The following is a 22,044-nucleotide window of genomic DNA, read 5'->3' on the forward strand; positions in this document are numbered from 1 at the left end:
TGTGTTCATATTTAGAGATACAATTGCAATGATGAGCTATTATGATGAATCAAAGAAGCTAGTGAACCAGTACAGTGGCAACTGAAGGTTTTTTCAGTGATGTCGCATGTATTTGCACTTCAGAACAAAAACTAAAAACATGAAATGACGCACAAAGTGCAGTGAAGGGTCTAAAATATGCACTGACGTTTTAAGAGTATGCACACAGAATATTAAATAAAGCCCCCAAGTCCATTTTGCTGCTGACTAGAACCAGCAGTGTGTTTTGTTTTATAGGCAGTGATGATTTCAGATTTTCTAGTACTGGAATATCCCCACTGGTGAAAAAGCACTTAATTTAGCATTCCAAGAGTTTGATCATGAGTACTTTCATGATACTGCCTTTAACACCATTCTTCTCTTTTCTTCATACAGAGTCGGGATGGGGAAAGCAACAATTATTGCTTGACTATCCTTGGCACTATTGGATGGATGTCTACAATCTCAAACTCAATGTGGTCTAAACTTCTGATTATTTCTCCCTACATTTTTCTGCTATCTTCATATTCCACCTCTGTGGATAACACCTTCATTCTCCCTGATACCCATGCCTGCAATGGTGTCATCTTGGATTGCTCTTGCTTCTTCTCCCTGCTCCATTCCAACAATGAGAGTTTTACTTCTATTTTACATCTTTAAAATTCAGGTCCCTGTCTTCATTCCATTGACTGAATCTCCTTCTTGGTCATTTGGAGCTTGACTACTTCCAGTCCTCTCTTGGGTCTTTTCATACTTCCTTTGACTCACCCAATTCAATCAAAACACTGCTGATCCAATTATCCCTGCCCATTGGTTTTACTATGTTAGGCTCTGTCTCCTCCTATCTTTTAATCACTTACTGTCTTTGCATTGGGCAATGCTTCCAAATTAAAACTTGTTTTACATGTCCTATATACACTAATATGCATTGTTTATAAAATAAATATTGGCAATGTACTAACTTTAGAAGTGAATGGTTGTGTGTATTTTCTTTTCTTTTCCTTCTCTCTGCTTCCAGCATCCCACTTTTCAGCCCTATTTCATTTCATTTTCTGGCTACATGTTCTGTGCATTTATTTCTTTTTTTAATGTTTAGTCTTCCAGTTCTCTGTTTATCTCACATAGCACTTTTACTTTTACTCACATAGCCCTTAGACTCCCTCACCACCTCAGACCCAGGTATGTCCCTTTGGTCCCCAAATGATCTATCCTTCCACCTATTTCAGTTATGATGTTTCCAAAATGGCTCAGCCACCAGCTGGAACCATTCTCTTTTTCCTTTCAATCTATTTCCCTTTTCTCTAGCTGTACAATATTGCCGTTTCTCCTTTCCCTTAGTCACTTCCCTTGATAATTTATTGCAAAGGGTTAATCTCCTAGAAAGTGCAAAAAATGTTTGCCTCATTTCTAATTTGAATTTATCTGACTATGGCTTCCAGCCCATTGGTTCTTGTTGTGCCTTTCTCTATCTTGAAGAGCCATTTAGTATTTGTTCCCCATAAAGGAGAGAACACTTATGTGCTGTAATCAAGTCACCTCTCATTGTTCTTTTAGATAAAATAAACAGATTAAATCTGTACAGCATTTCCTCCCATCCTTGAATCGTTAGTGTGACTTCTGTCTGCATGCTTTCAAGATATCTATTTTTTTTTTAATGGACACTCAAATTGTATACAATATTCCAGTCTCAGTCTCACCTGTGCGCTATGCCAGAGGTTTTCAAACAGTGGAGCATTCCCTGTGGGAATGGAGGAACATTCTTGGGTAAACAGGAACCGCTCTCATCCTGGAGCTGATAAGTGGGTGCCCCCTCTGCCAGCTGCCCAGGGACAGAGTGTCAGACCATCCTGCTGCTCTGCCCATCATTTTCTATAACAACCACCTTTCCCGCCTTCCAGTTCAGTATCTCATACTCCCTTCACAACAAGAAGTTGTGCAGTGCTTTTTCCACCAGTGCAGTGGAAAATGGATTGTGGTTTGGTGACAAATGGATCATTTCTTATTGGCAAAAATGGTAGTGCTCCAAATTGAAAGCTGGAATGGCTAAAATTGATATAGAAAACAAGCTACAAAAAAGAAAAAATAATTAAGCCTATTTTGATTTTGGTATAACTTTCATTGCAGTTAATTGAGAAATTAGGTCTCAACATGTAGTGGGTGCAGAAACTTTAGCGAATGATAGCTTGAGGCCAACAAAGCTAAAATGCCATTTAGAAATCAAATATGATGATCTGATAGGAAACAGATATTTTTCAAATGAAAGTTACCACATTAAAAATAAAATAAAATAAAATAAAATAAAATAAAATAAAATAAAATAAAGTGAAAAAAGTGTCCACCATTGCAAGTGCTTTAAAAGCATGTTTTCAAATTGTGTACCACATTGCCAAGAATAAAAAGCCTTATACAACTGGGATAAAACTGATTCTCCCAACTGCAATTGACATTAGCAGGATGATGCTTGGTGACAGTATGGCAGAGAAATTAAAAATGATCCTGTTGTCAGACAAGACAATCAGCTGCCGATTCTCTGACATGTCAGAAAATATCAAGGCACAGCTGACCTGTTGGTTGCAAGCCTGTTTATTTTTAATCCAGTTGGATGAAACAGTGAATATCAAAAGAAGCTCATTTCATTGCATATAATTCATACTCTCATGAAATAACAATATTGGAAAAATTTTCTTCTGCAGGCTAATTAAGATTCATGCAACTGAATCCAAACTGTTTAATATTTGAAACAACTTCCCAACTTTTTCTGAGTTGAGATCAGAATTTGCACAGATGGTGTCCCTTCTATGTCTGGAGGCAGGACAGGCTTGAAAGACAAAGTGTTTTAAAGTGCACCACATAGTTTGTGGGCTCATCATCTGATAGCCCTTGTAACGCAAAACATGGACCAATAGATTACTAATGTTCTGAGTTCTGTTATTAAGCTCATGAACTTTATTAAGACAGTCCACAAAAGCACATCCCTTTGCAATTCTTCATGCAGAAATGAGTGTGGAGCACTTTGCTTTGTAGTTTCACACAGAAGTCAGGGGGGTATCTGAGGGAAAGTGTTGCAAAGCATTTATAAAATAAAGTTGGATTTTTTTCTAGGGAGGATTATGGGAGGATAATCTCAAAGTGTTGGCTTCAAAAATCTCACCATGAGTCTCTGTTAGGTTTACAAGTAGAATGTTATGAATATTAAAAATGTTTTACATATATCTATTTTTGGCTCGATTGGGAGGGCGGAGAGACAAAAAAATTGTAACTCAGAGGAAGGACTCGGCTCAAAAATTTGAAAACCTCTGCCCTATATCAAGGTAGAATCACTTCTCTACTCCTGGAATATATGAACAAAGGAGTAGTGAATTTAGCCTTTTTTGCAAGATCATCACACTGGAAGCTCATGTTCAGTTGCTTGTCTGTGATGACTCCTAATTCCTATACAGTCACTGCTTTCCAAGATACATTTTACATGGCAGTTAAAGGGGGGAGGGAACTCTAAAGACAGCAATGGTTACTCAGAGGCTTTTCAAAACATTAAACATCAGTGGAGCTTTGTCATGCTGTTAAAATACAAGAAATGTGTAAACATACTTAAGAGAATAGGTAAATGAAGTGTGATGATTAAAAGTCATGGAGAAAAAAGAGAATATTATCTAAAGATAACATTGTTCTATTCCTTCTTTTATGATCAATATATCCCCAAAAGCCTTATTTAAAAATGAACCATTGTCTATAGTTCAACATATACAGAAGTTTAGTTTGTGGGAAAGGGTTTCTCACACTTGAGAAGCTGAAATGACTAATTTGAAGCTGTTTGAGGCATTACTTCACAGATTGCCTGATCTTAGGTTAGCCCTACAGGTACTTCAGCATGTATAATTTTTAATTTATTAATCTTGGGAGAGAATTATGAAACCACTTTGAGAAATAAATGTACGGGCACTTTTAAGTGCAGCCTTTTACTAAGACTTATTTAGGGGAGAGAACACATTAACATTTTTCTCCTTCCCTTCCTCCCCTCCCATAAATTTCAGTTTTTTAAAAACATCAGTATTTAAAAGATGAATGTTTATGAATGTTTTATATGTACCTGAAAATTAAAGCATTTTTTTAACTGGCTTTATTCCATTATAAGACAAATATATATGGCTTTGCAATAGAGGGAGTCTGCTGCAGGAGTCCATTAATGATGGAAAAGTGTCTGTATTTTTTAGACATACTCATGCAGAATAGATTTAATGAATATATTTACTTAAACACAATGCACACATGTAGAATATTAAAACAGTCAAAATCAAGCTCTTTGAAAAAGGATATTCCCTCAGTTCAGTTTTGTTAATTAGTTAAACTGAGTCCAATCTTCAATATAGGGCCCAGAATGTCTACAAAGTTCAGGACTTTTATTCAGTTCATTAGTGCCAATTAGTACAATGCCACCCAGTGTTGCAGTTCACATGTGGTCATTTTCTGTTCTTATTAAAGGCAATGTGAAACACCCATTAGCTTTAGTGGGAGCAGGACTGGCTCGGTGGTATAGGTTGAGTTAGCAGCACTGCCCATTAAAATTGCCTGATGCTTTCCATCATAAGATGCTGTTTTCCATAATGTATAACTTTGCTAGACTTTAACTATCTGGGCTGAAATTTTCCATGCCAGATGTCTGCCCCAGGCAAAACTGTTTTAGAAAGTTTCATTCAAAAAACCTTCAGCCATTTCTAACCACAAGATTGGGGAGAAAACATGGATTTTGCCATGTTTTAAAAAAAGGCTATCATAATAGTTTAATTGAGAAGTTCTCATGTCCCCATTCTTTGGGAGTGAGGGACTTGAAATTTGCCAGGGGGGCCTTTTTATCATGGTGTGTTTTACTGTCCCTATAAAAATCTGGCCAAGCAATAAGCCTTTTGAAAACTCTCATTTTACATATCATCAGAAGAGACTTAAGAATTTAGCTAGTCAGATTTACCTTGTTGATTCAGTATGCCCAGAGCATGCTCCAAGATGTGACCACAGTGCACATGCACCATCCCCAGAGAAGCTTAGTCTACTTCAGCCCAAGGCTACAAGACTGTAGAAGTACTTTCCTTGCAATTGCTGCTATAGGCAAGAACAGAAGAAGGAGGAGCCTAGAGACATCCTGGGAACTGAAGTGGGGAAATTGGAACTGGTTTATAACCATGGCTTATAACCTTTTGTATCTCTTTCCTTTGTTATGCTTACAGCTATCTAGAACATACTGTTCATGTCTTTAGCATATTTGTAACAGCTATTCAGTATTTATAAATAGTTTATAAAGGATTAATAAGTGTTCTCTTAATAGAAAATGTAACTTTTAAAGGGGCCATGAATTTCACATTGGTACATGGGTCATAGAGACTTAATTACACTTTTACTAATAAGAAAGGAGTCCAAACAAAATCAAGTGATTGTTGTCAGAAAGCACACTCGATAAATACACAGTTTACACATTCTTCAAATCATCACAAAGGGACTTAGGTGACTACAATACAGACAGTAATAATGCTAATGACTTGTCTTCACTAGTTAGGTAAGTCGACCTAAGAGACACTACTTCAGTTACGTGAATAATGAATCTGGAGTCAGTGTTGATTATTCTGATGGCTTCATGCTGCCGAATTGATGACAGAAGCTTTCTGATTGACTTCCCTTTCTCTTCTCAGAGAGCTGGAGTGCCCGGAGTCAACCAGAAAGTGTTCTGTCCCAGTAATGGAGACAAGCCCTTAAGGTCTGTCTACACTACAAAAGAACTGTGTCTTAAGACCCAGTTACTACACAGTTGCTATTACTCTAGTCAGGAGCAGCAAGAGCAGCCAAAGCAGGGATTGCTAAACTGGGATTGCTAAACTGAGAATGTGGGGGTTAAATAAGTCTGTGGTGACTGGATAGGATCTCACGGCTGTACTAGACAAGTTTATGGTGTAAATTCCATTTCAAGATAGCACATTTTTCTGTAAATATTCTCCATGATTGATTTAAAAAACAGAGATTTGATGAATAATCCTAGCAGTAAAACTACTTGTTAGAGTGTTTGAAGAAAGCAAAATTTAAAAAAACCCAGTATGAACGCAATAAAAAAAAAATTTTAAAATGCAAACAATCATACTAAATAATGCACAATATCAATCTAGTGTTACAGAAAATAAAAAGCAAAAATTAAGGAGAGACAATGAAATGCAGTGGATGAAATCCTGGTCCTATTGAATTTATGGTAAAATTCCCATTGATTCCTCTGGAATCAGGATTCCTCCCAGTATCTGTAAATACTGACTTTATGTCTAGTATTTTATCATATATTAAATGCCTGAAAGCAAGAACATTAAAATGAGTATTCTAGTTATCATGATTTGGAAATATACTGATTTCCACATGAAACCTATCTGCTGTAAAATTTAAGTTTAGGTCATTCTGAAACTTGATGACTAATTTAAAGTATTTAAAATCTAAAATAACTAAATATATGCTGTTTAATCATCTGAAAATGTAGAACATATAAGTGTATTCTGTTCCTAACATCTGTCATATCTATGCCAGAGGTAATACAGGCTTCTAGTGACTGAGGAATCCTGCAGAATTTTTCCTCCAGTAGTTGCTATTTTAAGGCACTGTACTGCATGGACTGAACATCTCTGACATACATATATAAATCATTTAAATTAATATGGAGGCACACTTTTTCTAAGAAAGCTTTGAGCTGGAAAATAAATAGCCCAATGCTTTATAAGCATCACTAAAAGCTTATCAGCAATACTTCAAGGATGGGTATCTTGCAGGAAACAAAAAAATGTATACAATTTATTACCAGTTATGGAATTACCTAGAGCTAAAATTCACTAAAGAACTATACCAGTAGATTTCAGTCCAGAAAAGTCTTCTTAAAATGCTTCAGTCCCCCAACATACAAAACTTTAAGCACGCTGCCTTTTTTTTTAAGGAGTGTTTAGTAAGATCCAGAAACTTTAAGGTGCAAATTGACACCTAGAGACAAGCAAAGCTTTAAGCTTCTATATGAAGAGCTGGATTTGTGAGGAAGGTCCTTGTGTTCCTGGTGGTTGAGCCACAAGAAGCATCCCGCCATTAGATGAAGGGTTTTTAGGGTCCCCTTTAGATGGAGGACTTTTAGGGTTCTCTCATGCCGTTCTGATCCTTTCACTTGGCAAACAAGGGCCAACGATCTTAACCTCAGTGGTTCTGATCTAGATATGACAGATGTTAGGAACAGAATATACTTATGCAACACTTTCTCCCAAAATCTAATCCACACAGTTACTATGGTATATCAGAGATGTGGACATATCTATGAGGAAGGTATCAATTTATTGGAGCTGAGTAAATATTTAAATACCTTCTAAGAAAGCCCACCCAAAATGCTTCAGAAGTCAAGTTCTGTATAGCAAAACACAGTAAGTAAATGGTAAATCCAGCTCCTAGCCCTTTTTCGTCATCTGGAGTGCCTCCGTTTTACCTCAGAATGTGAATGAAATCCTATGATTTTCAGAAAGTGCTTCTTCGGTTCTGTAATGGGATCTACCCTGAGAATCTGCTTCTCTACAAAAGGGCCACAAATGCCTGCCCAGAGCACTTCAAAGAAGTAGGGCAGGATTAACTAAGGGAGAATCAATGGCTGCCTGGTCTCTACTAGAATAAACAGAGCTAAGATGAGGATGTGCCCTTTGTCGGCAGCCCCGGTAAACCTCATCCCATGAGGAATAACAGGGCTGCCGACAAAGGGCTTTGATGTCGGCAGGGGAGCGTCCAGACTAGCGCGCTGAGCGGACAAACAGCTGATCAGCTGTTTGTCGGCTCAGCGTGGCAGCCATGTAAATGTAAATGAAGCCGCGATCATTTAAATGGCGGCTTCATTTGCCTTTGCCTATAACCCTAATCGTCGGAGCCATGTAGTCTAGACACAGCCTCAGAGTGATAATGATGATCCATAAATAGTGAATCAGACAGCAGACTTAGACTCAATATCCAGGACCCCACGCAGGACCTCACTCTTATTAATGTGCAGCCAAACCATTGCTGAATCTGTCCTGAAAAGCAGTGCTTATAAAATACTTGTTTTCATGTTCATAATTAAAGGCAATATGAACCAATATATGTGTATCAGCTGAGGTCTTAAAGCTAAAACATGTGAGTTTGGGGAATAGTGTATCTATTGAAAGACATGCTTGCACAACAGAATATGTGAAATAAAAAGTGATTGAGCAAGGTACAGACTGTTTCAAGAAGCTAATTTAACTTTAATGAGCCACAGACATTTGTTCAGCCAGTGAAATTGGAAACATACAAATTCAGCTGTAAAAAATCCACTGCAGAATGAGCACCTGACCTTGTGGCATCTTTTCAAAAAGACAGTATTAAAAGCAAGAGGTAACCAAAATCCTCTAGAAACAAAAAATGAGTGTTCTCCTGGCTGGTTCCCATTCCCGCCTATGGGGCTCTTTGGTCAAGCAACATCTGTGGCCCTACTGGGTCACAGATGTTGCCAGACCTGAGAGTCCCAGATTTGGGAAGTTCAGCCTGTATCTAACCTAAATCTGTCTTGGTTCAGATTATGCCCATTATTTCTTGTTCTACCCATTAATTCTCCATTTTATCAAGATTATTTTAAATTTTAATCCTGTCCTCCAAAGTATTGGGAACCCCTCTGAGCTTGGTGTTGTCTGCAAATTTTATAAGCATAATCTCTACTCATTAGCTCAGTGATTACTGAAAGTATTGACTAGCTCTGGACCTGGTAATGACCCCTGTAGGAGCTCAATGGACGCATCATTCCAGTATGATGGTGAATCATTGTTAGTCTTTGACTTTCAACTAGCTGCTCACTCACCTTATATTAAACCCATTGAGACTACATTTCCCTAGTTTAATTACAAGAAAGTCGTGTGGAGCTAAGTCAAAAGGCTTACTAACAATCAAGATATAGCACAACAGATCTATTGCTTGGCCTCTACTCCATATGCATGGGAACTGAGAGTGCAGAGGGTGCTGCAGCACCCTTGGGCTCCCAGGTTAGCACCTGGGGTTCCAACTGCTGCTTTGTGTGCCAGGGACTCTCCTGCTGGCCCCACACCCAGAGTTTAGCTCCTGGCTTCAGCTTGCAGGAGAGGAGCTGGATTTCAGCACTCCCACTCTTAAAATTATTCTAGTGCAGCTGTTTTCTCCATCCACTAACACAGAAATACTCTTAAAGAAGGAAATTAGGTTGGTTTGGCATGATTTGTTTTGACAAATCCATCCAGCTATTCCTTATAATAATAGGATTTTATTATCCTCTGGGTGCTTGCAAATTGATTGTTTAATAATTTGTTCCAGTGTCTTTCCAGGTAGGAAAGTTAGGCTGACTGCTCTATTGCTCTCCAGATTCTCTTTGTTCCCTTTTGAAAGATATACACTATGTTTTCCTTTCTTCAGACCTCACCCTTCCTCCGCTCTCAAAAATAATTGTTAACAGTTCTGAGATTGCTTCAACTAATTCCTTAACAATGCTAACAATGAATTTTGCCTGGCTCTGATGGCTTGAATATATTAACTTGTCTATTGTTTAACCTGATCTTTCCCAATTTTGCCTTGTATTCCCTCCTTCCTTGTTATTAATATTAATTGTGTTGAGTATCTGATTATCATAGAATCATAGAATCCTTGGGCTGGAAGAGACCTCAGGAGGTCATCGAGTCCAGCTCCCTTCCCAAACCAGGACCAAACCCAACTAAACCATCACAGCCAGGGCTTTGTCAAGCCGAGACTTAAAAACCTCTAGGGTTGAAGATTCCACCATTTCCCTAGGTAACCCATTCCAATGCTTCACCACACTCCTAGTAAAATAGTTTTTCCTAATATCCAACCTAGACCTCTCCTACTGTAACTTGTGACCATTGCTCCTTGTTCTGCCATCAGTCATTACTGAGAACGGCCTTTCTCTATTGTCTTTGGAACCTTCCTTCAGGAAGTTAAAGGCTGCTATCAAATCCCTCCTCACTCTTCTCTGCTGCAGACTAAAGAAGTCCAAATCCCTCAGCCTCTTTTCACAGGTCATGTGCTTCAGTCCCCTAATCATTTTGGTTACCCTCCACTGGACCATCTCCAATGTGTTCACATCCTTTCTGTAGTGTGGGCCCAGAACTCATCATTGAAGACTAATGTAAATAGGTGTTTAAAACATTGGTGTTTTTATGTCATAGAATTATGGCATTAGAAGGGACTTTAGAGGTCACCTAGTCCAGTCCCCTGCACTCATGGCGGTCCAAGCACCACCTAGACCGGGGGTTTCAAACTCAGGGTCACAGCTTGTAAGGGCAAGCTGCTAGCTGACTGCAAGATGCTTTGTTTACCTGAGTGTCCACAGACATGGCCCCATGACTGCAGTGCACTATTCCTGGCCAATGGGAACTGTGAGAAGCGGCGTCCAGGACTGTTCAGGGTCCTTTTCAGGGTGGGAAAAGACAAGTACATTATGGGACACCGATGATATGTACCCAGTGAAGTCTGCTGCATAGTTTTGGTCCCAGCATACACGGGGAACATAACCCAGAATGCAAAGGGACTCAGGAACTATGAGATAGCTACCCCACAGTGCATCGCTCTCAAAGTTGATGGTGGCCGCTTGCTGAGAATGCACTACTTTCTTGCACACAGTGGGGACATGCACCTTTGACTTTACAAAATCAGGTGCTATAAAGTTTACCTTAATAAAATTTGACCTTATCTCATAGTGTAGACATAGCCTTAGATTTTCTCATCATGGAACCACTCCTTCTAGTTTTCTAATCTATTTTTAAAAAATCTGTTGTCCTTATTCTCCTGCTCTCACTCTTTCTTTTCCTTAGAATCATAAAATCTATCATTTTATAATCACTTTCATCTGAATTACCCTTCACCTTCAGATTTGCTACCATTCCTCCCCATTGGTCAGAAGCAAATCTCAAATGACTGCCCCATTGGTTACTTCCTCTACTTTCTGGGATAAAATGTTGTCCTGAATACAGTCTAAGCACTCACTAGAAATGTTATATTTTCAGTATATTCAATGGAGTTACTCTGGCAAAAACCTGAAATAACGGAGTGGTGAATCAGACTCAAATGATCAAGTGTACTAAAAGTCACTAACTTAGAGCCCTGCTCATTTAACTTGCCAAAATGTGTGTCCCACAATGATTACTGAGAATTCATTTGCATCAGAAATTCTGCTTGCCACCTCTTTAATAGCTTTCCTTGAATAACTATTAATTTTAACCTTGGATAACTATAACTTGGGGGTTGGAGTTTTTTTAACTTGAATAAATCCATATTTTATTTTGTCTGGAATTTCAATTACAGCTATAGAATGTACTTTTGTGTCAGTTGTTGGCTTTTATATTTTCATATGTTTTTTATATTATCAGATTCATCTTTTGCTAATTATAATCTGGATTTGTTCATTGATTCATCTACCTTTATGTGATATTCTATAAGCAGTCATAGGGAGACATGCATTCAAAATTCTTTCAGTGCCTACTTTTGAGTGCTTGACTTTCCTACCCCAATAATACTGTTTTAACATTATGCATAATAAATATTTAAGGCTATATACAAACTCAGCTGATTATGTCATTTAAGTGGAATTATTGTGAAGTCAACTCAACGAATCCCATCTCCCTTCTCTATAACTAATTTGCATGCAACAATTCAATTGTTTGTGGTATGAAAGACTTAGTGGTACAGGAGAGTCTGGACACATGTCAAGAGTTCTCTTTGGTAAATCATTTGTCACTGCTCTTAAAGATTATCTGGCTGCATATTTGCTTGGCCATCAGTGATTAAAAGATTCCCCAGGACATAGCTGCACATTGAAGTGGCACTGCCAGAGGAACTGAGGCAGAAATTCATGGGAAGGCATAAGAACATAAGAACGGCCATACTGAGTCAAACCAAAGATCCTTCTAGACCAGTATCCTGTCTTCCGACAGTGGTCAATGCCAGGTGCCCCAGAGGAAATGAACAGAGCAAGTAATAATCAAGTGATACATACCTTGTTGCCTAGAAGCACAAGGGCAGAGGGAATCAAGACTTAGATTTTCTCTTCCCCCTTCCTCTGAAACAAGTGTCATTAATACTGCCTCACAATTCACAAACACACTTTAGGTGCTCTGTACTAATCTGATTATTATATTCCAAGGCCCAAGATGGACCATGTTGATTATCTAATCTTAACTCTTGTATAACACGGGGCATAGAACTTCCCAAAAATAATTCCTAGAACAGATCTTTTAGAATAAAACAGCCCATCTTGATTTAAAATTTGGCTGTGATGGAGAATCTCCTATGACCCTGGATAAATTGTTCCAAGAGTTATCTATTTTCAGTGTTACAGAGGTCCATCAATGGCTATTAGCCAGGAGGGTCAGAGTTGGTGTTCCTAGCCTCCATTTGCCAGAAGCTGGGAATGGGCAATATGGGATGAGGATGATTACTTGTTCTATTCATTCCCTGTGAGGCACTTGGCATTGACCATTATCAGAAGACAGGATGAATGGCTAAGCAGACCTTTGGTACTTATGCCATTCTTATGCTCTTAAATGCATCCCTTATGCAATTTAATTGCTGTGGTGGGAATATGTTGATGTGACCTAAGCCAACATCATGTTGTAGCATAGACATCTTTAAATGTGCAGATACATAAGTATCTTAAATGTACTTTTAACAAACCATTTCATCTGTTTATGTTTGTGTGAAAGAGAGACAGGGAGATTATTTCCACTTCTATATGAATCAAATAGCTAATGTTTTATTTATGCAAAAGTTTGCTATAATTTTAGATACTAAATTAATGGTTTCAATGATTAATAAATTACTTGTATTGAATATGTTCACATTTAATCATACAGAAACTTAAGAGCAAAACAATATCTGTGGAGGATGATAAAAACAACTACTACCTTTAAACAGCCACTGTCTCAAAGTCTTCTTTGATTTTCTGTACGATAATATCCTTTGAACCTTTAGTTCATGCTAAGCCATTTTTTGAAAGAATGCTGCATCACTGCACATTTTAAACCATGATAGCACTGAAAGGGAAAAGAGCATTTTAACCAAAGAGATCTCATAACATTACACCTCTCACCACTGTTTCAAAAATGACAGGCAAATATCATAATTGTTATAAACCTTATGCACCCCGATGCTTTTCATTTATCCAGTTTTTCCTTCTAGAGTTTTTCTTCTCTCTCTTCTATTTTGACAATTAAATTATCATATTGAGAACGTGCGCTTAATTCAACAGTCAAACCTGCTCCTTCATATCTACCCGCAAAAATCTTTCTGACAACATTTAATGGGGTTTCCAAACCTCACACTCAGCAAAGGCAGACAGGGGAGGGGAACCTCTCTTGTCTCAGGCAAACAGCCTGACCACAACCCTACTCAGTTGCCACAACTGCTGATGACAGAGGCCAGCCCACTCAGCTGCAACAGGAAACAAGGCCTGCTATAAAAGGAGAAAGTTCAGAGGTGGAGAGGAGGCAGAAAGACTTGGGACAATGAAGGTGCAACACCTATGTCCAGATTGCCTCCAGAATCATAGCCCTGAGGGAACAAAGCAGACCAGCAGACCTTGTTAGACCAGAAGTTAACCAAAGAAAGTCAGTTAGGAAGCAGCAGAGACCCCAACAGACCATATCAAGAACTGTTGAGAAAGTGGTACCAGAAACGGAGTTTGTGCACTGTGCCTTCCCTACAGAGAAGTGAAGCAAAACACAAACATTTTTTCTAACATATATACCAAAGGACTTTGGGGTGAATCAGCTCCTGCAGTGGTTGGCAGAAACACACCCCAAGAACAACAGAGGCAATAACAGCTGTTCAAACAGATAGCAGATAACTGCTACTCCCAGAATCCTGCTTCTATGAAAAATGCATCACCCTTCATTTAGGGAAACACTTCTGCCTGATGAACCCTAGGACAGCAAGGGTACGTCTAGACTACAGGCTTCTGTCGACAGAAGGCTTGCTGGGGCAAACCCTGGTAAAACGCCTATGGTTTATTGCCCGCCCCATCCTAGAACAATTTAAACCGATCCTTCCATCTGCCATCTAAGACTAGAATTGTAGGCACTTCCTATTTCCAACCCTAGCTGATGCTACTCACCTCATGGAGGACTATATGGCTGTGTCTACATTGGCATCCCTTTCCGGAAAAGGGATGCTAATGAGACACTTTGGAATTGCAAATCTGCGGGGGATTTAAATATCCCCCGCGGCATTTGCATTTACATGGCTGCCGCTTTTTTCTGGCTCGGGGTTTTTGCCGGAGAAAAGCGCCAGTGTAGACGCGATTTTCCGGAAAATAAGCCTTTTTCCGGAAGATCCCTTATTCCCTTTCAAGTAGGGATGCCAATGTAGACACAGCCCTTGATTGTTCAAGCCATTCATGGACCTGCCATTAAGGGAATGACAGCTCCAGATACACTGTGAAGGAGATGGACTGAGGACCCAAAATTGGTGGTCCAGGAAGGCCTGAGACAGCAAAGGGGCAACATCTCTACACTGCGCTGTCTCCAGAAAACACAGTCCAAAGGAATCAAAGCATACCACTAGGTCTAATTCAGGAACCAAGAATTGACTTGACCAGGGCTAACCAATGAAAGCTGGTCAGAGCGCAAGAGACACCCCATGAAAGACCACACCAAGGACCGCTGACACATTATGTAGAGGTGAATTCCTTTTGCAAAACTGCTGATGAGAACTTTAAAAGAGATTTGAGTTTTTCCTAATGTTATTCTGTCAGTTATCTGGAAGATTCTAAATTTAGCACAAGTTCCTTGTCACACTATGTACTCATGAATGTACCCTGGTGTCTGGTTTGCCATTTGCAGGAAACCTGTCAAACAAGAAGCAGCACAAAGAGCAGACCATCAATTTACTGACTACTTGTGCTACATCTGCATCCTTCTTACTGTCTTCAGTTGAATCAGTTTTCTCTTGTAAGTCATTTTTTGGAGTAAATTGGTTCAGTTCCAGGTTTTCTGATAAGAATGTTTCAAAATGAGATGTTGTTACTTTAAGATATTCAGCTTTTTTATTTAAAAAAAAGTATCTTTCATTCAATGTACAAATCTTTCAACCCACATAGACCTTTTTCTGAAAGAAAAAAATAAAATAATCACTGGGGGCTGACAAATATGTTACATGACTGTTGGCTTTATCTTAAGTTTCCTCTTCTCCATTTAATTTTGTAACTTGATTACTTCTAGATGGACAAGGTAAAGAAAAATGGCTTTGAAGTGAGAATGAACTTTTGCTCATGTTGGTCAAATATATTTAAGTGTCACAAGGTGCTGAACAAACAAGAGTTGTAGCACATTTGTTGTCATGTTGTTTAGTGTGAAACACTGGTGCTTTGAGTTCCTCTGAACGGTATTGTATAATTAACTGAAGCTTTGCTTTATTTGCTGCTAGTTATGCAAATTAAGCTTGCGTAAGCAGGAAGCAACTTTGGAATCAGCTGAGAAAATATTTTAATGAGAAATCATTCTGTCCTTTTCAGTGATTTTTTGATTTGGGATTTTTTTAGGATATCCCTCTCACCATTCAGACTAAACAGTCAAGCTTCTGTAGATAAGAAAATGAGAGACTGTTTTAATCTCTTAGGGTATGTCTGCACTACCCCGCTAGTTCGAACTAGCGGGGTAATGTATGCATACCGAACTTGCTAATGAAGCCCGGGATTTGAATTTCCCGGGCTTCATTAGCATAAAGCCGGCGCCGCCATTTTTAAAAGCCGGCTAGTGCGAACCCCGTGCCGCGCGGCTACACGCGGCACGGGCTAGATAGTTCGAACTACGTAGCCATTCCGAACTATCTGTACGCCTCGTGGAACTATCTGTACTCCTCGAACTATCTAGCCCGTGCCGCATGTAGCCGCGCGGCATGGGGTTCGCACTAGCCGGCTTTTAAAAATGGCGGCGCCGGCTTTATGCTAATGAAGCCCGGGAAATTCAAATCCCGGGCTTCATTAGCAAGTTCGGTATGCATACATTACCCCGCTAATTCAAACTAGCGGGGTAGTGTAGACATACCCTTACTGTCATGTCTATAAAGTGGGTGGTATCCCTTTAAATACAGCGAGCTCGCTTTTGGCACTGCCTTTCTTCTGCGTGTCAAAGCAAGTGAAACCACTAGAACCCTACCAGAACAGCAGTGTGTACAGGTAAGTAGCCATTGCATTCTCCATGTGTGTAGTAAACATGGTATTTGGTCCTTACTCCATATTATGTTTGTATGTATGTTTCATAAAGAGCAAAAGAGGCACCATTTCCCATACAGTAAAAGTGACACAGCCACAGGAAAATTATGCTTAAAACAATGTCAAGAAATGTTATTCTTAAAAAATGGCTTTTCACTCTTTTGACTGTGGTACCTTATAGACTAACGGTATGTCTACACTACAGCGTTATTTCGAAATAGCTTATTTTGAAATAGTTATTTCAAAATAGCTATTTCGAAATAACGCATCAAAGACACAAAATGCATTTCAAAATAGTGTTTTGCTATTTCAAAATAGTGTGTCCACACTGAGTGGACACTGAATTGCATTTAAGGCTGGCTGGAACCAGGTCCGGCAGGGCACCAGGTCAGGATTTACTGTGTGGGGCTGCTGCCTGAGGCTATCTGAGGCCTGTGCTTAAAAGGACCCCTCCTGGACAGCTGGTTCTCAGCTTTCCCTGCTTGCTTGCCTACCTCGATGAGGGACAGCAAAGCGTTTTGTCTCTGCATGCTCTGGTTTCCCTCACTCAGGACATCACAGCACTCTGCAACATGGAGCCAGCTGTTTGTCGGCTCAGCGTGCTAGTCTGGACGCTCCGCGGTCAACATCAAAGGCATTTGTCGACTGCCACATTATGCCTCATGGGATGAGGTTTACTGGGGCGGTCGACAAATGCCTCTGATGTCGACCGCGGAGCGTCCAAACTAGCACGCTGAGCCAACAAACAGCTGATCAGCTCAGAGCAGCAGCCATTTTAATTTAAATGAAGTGGCGATTATTTAAATCACCGCTTCATTTGGGTATGTCTAGTAAACCAATCTACATGGCTCTCCATGTAGTCTAGACATACTCTTCATTTTGTGAGATTTTTTTGAAGTTCTTCACAGTCTGCTTTGGTCTTAACTACCTTGAGCAGTTTAGTATCGTCTGCAAACTTTGCCACCTCACTGTTGACCCCTTTCTCCAGATCATTCATGAATAAATCGAATAGGATTGGTCCTAAGACTGACCCTTGGGAGAACACCACTAGTTACCCCCTCCATTCTGAAAATTTACCATTTATTCCTACCCTTTGTTTCCTGTCTTTTAACCAGTTCTCAGTCCATGAAAGGATCTTCCCTCTTATCCCATGACAACTTAATTTATGTAAGAGCCTTTGGTGAGGGACCTTGTCAAAGGCTTTCTGGAAATCTAAGTACACTATATCTACTGGATCCCCCTTGTCCCCATGTTTGTTGACCCCTTCAAAGAACTCTTAGGCTACGTCTACACTGGCGTGATCTTGCGCAAAAACTCTTTAGAGCAAGAGTTCTTGCGTTAAAGTAGTTGCGCAAGAGAGCATCTACACTGGCATGTGCTTTTGTGCAAGAGATGTGCTCTTGCACAAGATCATCCTTGCCAGTGTAGATGCTCTCTTGCGCAAGAAAGCTCTGATGGCCATTTTAACCATAGGGCTTTCTTTCGCAAGTTCATGTTGCCTGTCTACACTGGCCTCTTGCGCAAGAACAGATGCGCAAAAGGGCTTATTTCTGAGTGGGAGCATCAGAGTTCTGGCACAAGAAGCCCTGATTTCATACATTAGAACATCAGTTTACTTGTGCAAGAACATGCGGCCAGTGTAGACAGGTAGTAAGTTTTTGTGCATGAGCGGCCGCTTTTGCACAAGATCGTGCCAGTGAAGACACAGCCTAATAGATTAGTAAGACTAAGATTAATAGATTAGTAAATTCGAACTAAGATAATTCGAACTAGTGCATCTAGACTTAAAAATTAGTTCGAATTAGCGTTTTGCTAATTCGAACTAGCATGTCCACACTGAGTGGACCCTGAACTGAGGTTAAGGATGGCCGGAAGCAGTGCCGGCAGGGCATCAGATTAGGACTTAGAGCGTGGAGCTGCTGCCTCAGGCTAGCCAAGGGCTGTGCTTAAAGGGACCCGACCCCCACCCCGGACAGACAGTTCTCAGGGGTTCCCCACTTGCAAAGCAGTCCTGGCTTGGAGTGTCCTGAGTGCCCACACTCGGCACATCACAGCACTCGGCCATCAGCCCAGCTGCACTTGCTGCAGGCTGCCATCTGGAGGGGGTGGTCAATCAAGGGGCTTCAGGAGAGCTTCCACCCCGAGAAGCCCACAGAGCCACCACAGTCCTCCCCATCGGGGGCTCGTACCCCATTCCTCCCTCACCTCTTTCCACTTACCCCTCCCTAGCCCCCCTTTCTGATGTACAAAATAAAGGACACGTGTGTTCAAAAATAGAAACTCTCTTTATTGAACAAAACTCGGGGAAACTGGGAAAAGGAGGTGGGAGAGGGGAAGAGTTCTTCTACTGTGTTTTTTAATTTGGGGTATACATTTAAGTTGGGACTCTATTATGGTGTCTTTAAAAAGTGTCCATGCAGCTTGCAGGGATTTTACTTTAGACACTGTATCTTTTAATTTCTGTTTACCTAACCTCCTCGGATACGTCTACATTGGCCCCTTTTCCGGAAGGGGCATGCTAATTTTTCAGATCATAATAGGGAAATCCGCGGGGGATTTAAATATCCCCCGCGGCATTTAAATAAAAATGTCCGCCACTTTTTTCCGGCTTTTAAAAAAGCCGGAAAAGAGCATCTACACTGGCCCCAATCCGGCCCGATCCTCCAGAAAAAAGCCCTTTTCCGGAGGATCTCTTATTCCTACTTCAAAGTAGGATATATTCAAAGTAGGAATAAGAGATCCTCCGGAAAAGGGCTTTTTTCCGGAGGATCGGGCCGGATCGGGGCCAGTGTAGATGCTCTTTTCCGGCTTTTCTAAAAGCCAGAAAAAAGCGGCGGACATTTTTATTTAAATACCGCGGGGGATATTTAAATCCCCCGCGGATTTCCCTATTACGATCTGAAAAATTAGCATGCCCCTTCCGGAAAAGGGGCCAATGTAGACGAGCCCCTCATGTTTGCATAGTTCCCCTTTTTTAAATTAAATGCCACAGTGTTGGGCTGCTGAGGTGTTTTTCCCACCACAGGAATGTTAAATGTTATTACATTATGGTCACTATTTCCAAGCGGTCTTGTTATAGTTACCTCTTGTACCAAATCCTGTGCGCCACTCAGGACTAAATCAAGAATTGCCTCTCCCATTGTGGGTTCCTGTACCAGCTGCTCCAAGAAGCAGTCATTTAAGGTATCAAGAAATTTTGTCTCTGCATCTCGTCCTGAGGTGACATGTACCAGTCAATACGGGGATAGTTGAAATCCCCCACTATTATTGAGTTCTTTATTTTGATAGCCTTTCTAATCTCCCTTAACATTTCATAGTCACTATTACTGTCCTGGTCAGGTGGTCAATACTAGATCCCTTCTGATATATTCTTATTAAAGAAGGGAATTACTATTCATAGAGATTCTATGGAACATGTTGATTCATTTAAGATTTTTACTTCATTTGATTCTAAATTCTCTCTCACATAGTGCTACTTCCCCACCCCACCACCTGTTCTGCCCTCCAATAGATTTTGATTGTCCTCACTCCACCAGGTTTCTGTGAGGCCTATTATATCAGTATCCTTCTTTAACACAAGGCACTCTAGTTCACCCATCTTATTTTTTAGACTTCTAGTATTTGTGTACAAGCACTTTAAAAACTTGTCACGGTTTGTCTGCCCTTTTCTGATGTGTCAGATTCTTTTTTATGTGAATGTTTTTCGTCTGATCTGGCCCATACTTTATCCTCTTCCATCCTCTCCTTCTGACTCAAACCTAGAGAATCTCTATCAATAGACACTCCTCTAAGAGACGTCTCTGTCCGATCCACATGCTCCTCTGCACCAATTGGCTTTACCCCATCTCTTAGTTTAAAAACTGCTCTGCGACCTTTTTAATGTTAGGTGCCAGCTGTCTCCACCTTCGTTTAGGTGGAGCCCATCCTTCCTATATAGGCTCCCCCTATCCCAAAAGTTTCTCCAGTTCCTTATAAAGCTCAACCCCTCTTCCTTACACCATCATCTCATCCACGGATTGTGACTCTGAAGCTCTGCCTGCCTACCTGGCCCTGCATGTGAAACTGGAAGCATTTCTGAGAATGCCACCATAGAGGTCTTGGATTTCAGTCCCTTTCCTAGCAGCCTAAATTTGGCCTCCAGGACATCTCTGCTACCCTTCCCTATGTTATTGGTACCTATATGTACCACGACCACTGGCTCGTCCCCAGCACTACACATAAGTCTATCTAGATACCTTGAGAGATCTGCAACCTTCGCACCAGGCAGGCAAGTCACCATATGGTTCTCCCAGTCATCACAATCCCAGCTATCTACATTTCTAATGATCGAATCTTCTGTTACTAACACCTGTCTTTTCCTACTAACTGGAGTTCCCTCCCCCAGAGAGGTAACCTTAGTGCAAGAGGATACGCCAACATCTGGAAGGAGGGTCCCAACTATGGGAAGGTTTCCCTCTGCTCCAGTTAACTGCTTTCCTTCCCTGAGCTTCATTCTCCCTAACAGCACAGGGGCTGTCTGACTGGAGGTGGGACAATTCTACAGTGCCCTGGAAAGCCTCATCTACGTACCTCTCTGCCACCTTCAGCTTCTCCAGTTCAGCCACCCTGGCCTCCAAAGCCCGAATGCAGTCTCTGAGGGCCAGGATCTCGTTACACCAAATACACACATATGCCACCTGTCCATAGGGCAGGTAATCATACATGCTACACTGAGTGCAATAAACAGGACAGCCCCCACTCTGCTGCTAGGCTTCTGCCTGCATTCTTTCCTACAGCTACCTAGGTTATTGATAGGGTTTCTAGTTAAATCAGGAAGTTTTGATTGAAACCTTTAAACTAAACTATAAAGAATGGCAAGTGTACCTTGGCCCCTTCCAAACTCCCTCTCAAAGCTCCCTGGTCGCTGTCTCACTGCTTTATAAAGCCCTGGCCTGCCTGAGAGCCCCGCCCCCTGGCTAAGGCTCAGCCAATTAACAGAAGCTTCTAGATTTCAAACCTTTAGAAGCTCACAGCTTCCAACTGCTGGCCACACCCCACGCTCCTTCAAACAAACAAGACAGACAAACACAAGCTCAGCACACAGCAAGTAACCCCCAAACACACAAGCATGGCATAGATTTACAAGCTTTAACTTCAGATAATGGGTAGCAAAATACTGGATTGGCCTGGGGCATAGACAGCACTAATACACCAGGCCTTCCAACATTAAATCAACAATACCTCCTTGGGCTAATTTGAAGGAAGAAGACTGAGTGGGATCTATTAAATCTTGATTGAAGAAGGTATAACTCGGGCATTTTTTAAACACAGGCTGAAGTTCTTTTGCTGTATATTTTTCAGGTCCAGTATGGGGTGCAACAAGTGTATTCAATTCCCTGCAGATATTTTTGGTTTCTGTATTTTATAATTTGGTTTCTGGATTGCCAATGAGTAACTGTTAATTGTTTTGGTGAGTGGGTTAGTGCTAGTACTGTATATTAAAATAGTTTCTAACCAGCTCCTCATGGGCAGCTCTCCCATGTTATGACATTGATATTTTCAGCAGTCCCAACAGAAAACGAATGTCAGAGGTGATTGGAACTTAATCATCTTCTAAGCCATATACTGGGGTATTGGATTGGAGAACAGGCACATCTGATGCTTCCCGTGCACTTGTTTCTGTGGCCAATTGGAGGATATTAGAGGACTGAAAAACAAGGACAGGAATAATGGTTTAATGGTTGGCATTATATTGGGACATCTGGGCTCACCTCCTGCCTCAGCCACAAATTTTGTGTGTGATCCTT

This window comes from Pelodiscus sinensis, chromosome 1 (assembly GCF_052426305.1).
Source record: "Pelodiscus sinensis isolate ZL-2025 chromosome 1, ASM5242630v1, whole genome shotgun sequence".
Taxonomy (NCBI): Eukaryota; Metazoa; Chordata; order Testudines; family Trionychidae; genus Pelodiscus; species Pelodiscus sinensis.